Source organism: Mirounga leonina, unplaced genomic scaffold (assembly GCF_011800145.1).
Source record: "Mirounga leonina isolate KUSES-001 unplaced genomic scaffold, KU_Mleo_1.0 Mir_176, whole genome shotgun sequence".
Lineage (NCBI taxonomy): Eukaryota > Metazoa > Chordata > Mammalia > Carnivora > Phocidae > Mirounga > Mirounga leonina.
Genome location: NW_023270454.1, coordinates 12,377,325 through 12,382,697, shown reverse-complemented (window position 1 = coordinate 12,382,697; position 5,373 = coordinate 12,377,325).

The following is a 5,373-nucleotide window of genomic DNA, read 5'->3' as shown; positions in this document are numbered from 1 at the left end:
GAAGGAAGGAAGGAAGGAAGGAAGGAAGGAAGGAAGGAAGGAAGGAATCAACTGTAGGTCAATTCCACTCTTCTTTTTTTAACCTTCTTTTCCTCTCCACTTCCTCTTTTGCTCTCTAGAGTTCAAAGTTCGTATCTAGTATAGAGGAAGAAAAATAATTTTCCCTCCACCCTTCTGAGTTCATGGCTGAGACCTCTTGCAATAAAAGACAGATTAGTTAACAAGAGATAAAAAACCCAGAAGTTTATTAACATATAGACCTCATGTACACATGGGAACTACCCAGGGAAACAGAGTAACTCCCCAATATGGCCCAAGCTACAACCTTAAATACCATCTTCAACTAAAAACTTTTAAGTTGATGTAAGTATAAACTTATGGCATAATAGATCTAATAATAATCAATATATGCTGGATAGTTTTAATCACATAGTCATTTGATGCTTCACAATCAGACACTCGGTCTCCATTAAGGCCCCAAATCCAGAAGTTGTACTGCAAGTGTATACAGTTCCCTTCTGAAGATGGGGAAGTCTCATACCAAAACCCCAGTGGTCCGTGTTGTGACCCTCTTATTGGAGTATTCCAAGGACTCTACATAATGTTTTGGGTTTTTGTTGTTGTTGTTGTTGTTAGTTTGTTTTTCTATAACAGGACTCAGAATACTATGGCATATGGGCCAAATCTGAGTCAGGGCCTATTTTTGTAACTAAAATTTTACTGGAACACAGCCATATTTATTTGCTTATGTATTGTCTGTGGCTATGTTTGCACTACAAGTTTGGAGTTAAGTAGTTATATTATAAGGGCAGGGTTGAATAGTTGCACTATATCAGCAGAGTTAGTAGTTGCAATAGAGACCCTATGGCTCTCAAAGCCTAAAATATTTACCCTCTGGCCATTTGCAGGAACAGTTTGCTGACTCCTGCTCTATAGTATTATTGGATCTGCTAGATTATATGACCCAAGTGACAAAGCTGTTTGTATTGCAGCCCTAAATCTGCTGCTGAGCTTTTTTCTGCTCTGGGGCCCACTTGAAATTGGCAGCCTTGTAAGTCACCTGATAAATGAATCAGAGCAAGCACTGTGACTCTTTCTCAGTGACAGAAATTTCCAATATCCTGGCATGTACTAGATCATTGGACATTGAAAGTTTCATGAATGTGGCAGGCTCTTTGTTTCAACAAGACCTTGACTTAACAAGGCATATGGAGTATTTGCTACCTCTGCTTACTAAGTCCTCAACAAAGAATCAGAGAGATGTTCTGTAGAATGATCAGATAATCAAGACCCCTTCAGACTACAATGTGCCAGAGTATAGCAGAGTTAACACAGTCCTTGGCCAAGTTCATGTACTATTTACTGTCTATTTCAATGAATGCTTTTGATTTTGATTTTTTTTTTAAATTTTCTTTCCTGAGAAAATTCCTGTGTTTGGGAATGAAATGCATTTACTAAATTAACAGTTATTACATTAGCTTTCTATTGCTGCTATAACAAATACCACAAATTTAGTGGCTTAAGATGACACAAATTTATCATCTTGCAGTTCTGTAGATCATAAGTCCAACACAGATCTCACCGGACTAAGATTAATGGCAGGTTGGTGGGGGGACAGTCCTTTCCGGAGGTGCTAGAGAAGTTTTCTTTACCTTGCTTTTTCCAGTCTCTAGATTTTTCCTACTTTTTTTGGCCTCCTCCCTCCATATTTAGAGCCAGCAATGTTGAACTAAGTCTTCTCACACTGCCATCTCTCTGGTTCTCTTCCTCTTTACTCTTCTGCTTTTAAGGTCCCTTTGGGCCCACTTGAATAATCCAGGATAATCCCCCCATTTTAAGGTCTTCTGCTTAATTCCTTCTGCAACCTTAATTCTCCTTTGCTGTGTAACCTAACATATTCACAAGTTCTGGGGATCAGGACGTATACATCTTTGTGGGGACTTATGACTACCATAACCAGATACCAAGTGTAGAATCTCTCTGGTTTTGTTCTAGAAAATACACCAGATCTGGCACAGCACCTGTGAGAATGGGTCTGTCACATAATTGAATACATGTAGCATCAGTCATCTATGATGACCTATCTGAATTTTCTTGCAGGTTACTATTTGGGAATTCAATGAGTATATAAATGAGGATGGCAAAACTTAAATTTTTTTAAGTCTTTGAGTTTGGCATCAATTTCTGCCATTTGACTTGAAATGCAGTGGTTTTTCTGATTTACTCTTCCGGCAGGGAAGAAGAAGCAGTATGAGAGATTTCTGCTTACACTTTTCTACCAAAATCATTCTCACCCTACACAGCAGGAAACCAGTGTAAGGGTTCTGTGAGCTGCTAAGTATATTCATGTTAACATAGTTAGGAACTGTGAAAATGACCACAGAGGGGGTGGATGGATCTGTTGGATCTGCTGTAGATTGACTTGGTCCAGGAATCTATCATAGAGCTCTATACCCTCAACCCACTCTAAACTGTGGATTATGATGATGTTTTGTTTTTATTCTGCAAAATTTAGCTCAGACTTTTTTCCCAACAGCTCTAGGAAGATCTGCAAATTACTGGTTCTACAATATGTAATTACTTTGGATATTTGATATAGATCATTTGGGGGAAGATCAGGGGAATCACTCCTGTATACACTTACTGTGGTACCAGAATCTTTCAAAATAAGGGCCCGATTTGCCTTTTAACCTGCATTAATAAGGTTTCCAAAAAAAGAGGCATATCTGCTTTGTCAAAAGAGATATTTCTCTGTATTGACATTAGTGATACAGAACATATTATTAACGATATACATTGTGGTAGGGCAGAATTCCAAGTTGGGCCCCAAGATTTATGCCCTCTGGTACATGCATCTTTGTGTAATTCCCTCGCCCTGAGTAACTAATCTAATCAGTTGACTTTGAATTAATCTAAAGGGAGATCATCTGGGTGGGTGTGATCTATTTAGGTGAACCCTAAAAAAGATGGAGGCCTTCCTGAAGTCGGAGAAACTGGAAGTATTGGAAGGTTCATGACAGCCTCTATGAACTAAGAGCAATGCCTGGCCAACAGCAAGCAAGAAAAAGGGATCTCAGTCCTACAACCACAGGCAACTAAATTCTGTCAATACCTGAATGAGTTTGGGCAAAGATCCTAGATGTAACGAGAACCCATTCCTGACAAACACCTCGATTTCAGTTTGATGAGACCCTCAACAGAGGATCCAGATAATCTGTACCTAGACCCCTAACACAGAGGAAAATGGGAGAAAATACAATTGTGTTAAGAAACCAAGTTTGTCATAATCTATTATGCAGAAATAGAAAACTAATGCACATTTTATACATTTAGCAAGTTTTAATAATTTTCCTGCTAATGAACTAAGCAAAGGGTTATAAAAAAGTTTCTGGTAAAATTAAGCAAAATCAGTCTGTACATTGTTAAGAATGTATGTGTGTGATTTTAATTGTTTCTCTATTAATCTTTTCAATTAATACAATTGTTATAGTCTGAATGTTTGTATCTCCCTCTCAAATTCATATGTTGAAATCCTAACCCCCAAAGATAATTAGAAGGTAAGATCTTTGGGAGTTGCTTAAGTCATGAGGATAGAACACTCATGAAGGGGACTAGTGCCTTATAAAAGAGGCTCCAGAGGGATTCCTAGACCACTCCATCATGTGAGGACACGGTGGGAAGGTGTTGGCTATAAACAAAGAAGACCCTCACCAGAATGTGACCATGTTGGGCCCTTGACCTTGAACTGCTAGCCTCCAGAACTGTGAGAAATAACATTTTTCTTGCTTATGAACCCCCTAGTCTGTGGTGTCTTGTGATAGCAACCTGAACAGACTAAATGATCATAATCAACACAATTGTGACATTTCTTTGTGGTGTCTTTATAAGTATATGAAATACTTGATTTCTATTTTCATACACTTATTTTTTATTCATATATATCAGAAGTAATAATCTTTCAAGATCTATTTTATATTTTAATTACCAGCATTTTCCTGCAAAATGAGCACAGTTGTATTTTGTTCTGTTTTGTTTTGTTTATTACTGCTATGCTTAAATATAAGTCAAATAAAATTGTCTACTTATTTTAAAGAAAATATTTTGCCTTCTCATTTGTTATAGTCATAGTTTAAAGAAAACCTGGTATTATTTTATTTTTTCCTAATTTTAAAAGTAGGTATATGATATTCTACTTATATCTTATAACTTATATTCTACTTATAACTTATTTTGTTTTATTTTGCTTGCTTTTACATAAAACTTTACTTTTAGACTATCTTTTATCTTTAAAAATTCCTATAACCAGTCAACAACTAATATGAAAGGAATGTTTAAAGCATCCATTGTGTTCATTGACTTCACCCCCTAAATCTCCTGCCTGGTGTTTATAGGAATAATAATTGTTTCGGGTGACTTACCAAGGTAACACAACTAGTCAGTGGGAGAACTAGATGGACTTAAACATAATTCATTACTTTTGGACCATATCAGCGGCTATTTCATATATATATATATGTTTGTGTGTGCGTGTGTGTGTATGTGTGTGTGTAGGAATGAACCAAATGACAGAAAACTTCACTTATCTCTGTCCCTTAAAGTGAGTGTGCTATATAAAAGAAAATGACCTTTGGATATTGCAATGCTGATGCAAATCATAGCAAAATAAAACAACATAAAAAGGATTTTGAGCTTCCAGATAAGGCCAATCAATCAGACATCATCATGTAAAATACCTGAGGTGTCCTGGACACTTAGAAATATTAAATATTGATTATATGGAGTATCTCTTATAGCTTCTTATTCATTATCTTACACACTTACGGTATGCGGATATTTCTTACTTTATTGAGAATAGAGTAGAATGCATTCATGCTTTCTCTCTCCAAAATACAATTAGACAGAAATACAGATATAAGCAAGCAAGAATGTTTACATATACAAATTTGCTTTGCTTTGTCTCAGGAAAAACTCCCCTGATTGGGATTTCATATATGCCATGACAGCCAGGGCAGAATTGAACTAGAAATGATTGAAAGAGAAGACATTCACAGTAGAAAATACATAATTTATGAAGGCATAGATGGGTTATAAAGTTCAGAGAAAATAAATAGCTTTGTTAACTTCTGTGAGAAATGAGGAAAAATTGGGGTCTAACAGGAGATGATTGTTTAATTAATAGTATGTACTGGAGTATGTGTTTGAAAAAGGGCTTGGATAATTAGGCCATTTAAAATAATCCTCATGCATACAATATAGATTATTACTCTAATTATCAGACAAAGGTAAAAACTGGAATTTAGGAAGGGAATTTAAAAAGTTAATAAAAAAAACTTTCAAGAGCAAAAACATTTCCCTCATTATTTATTCCATTTT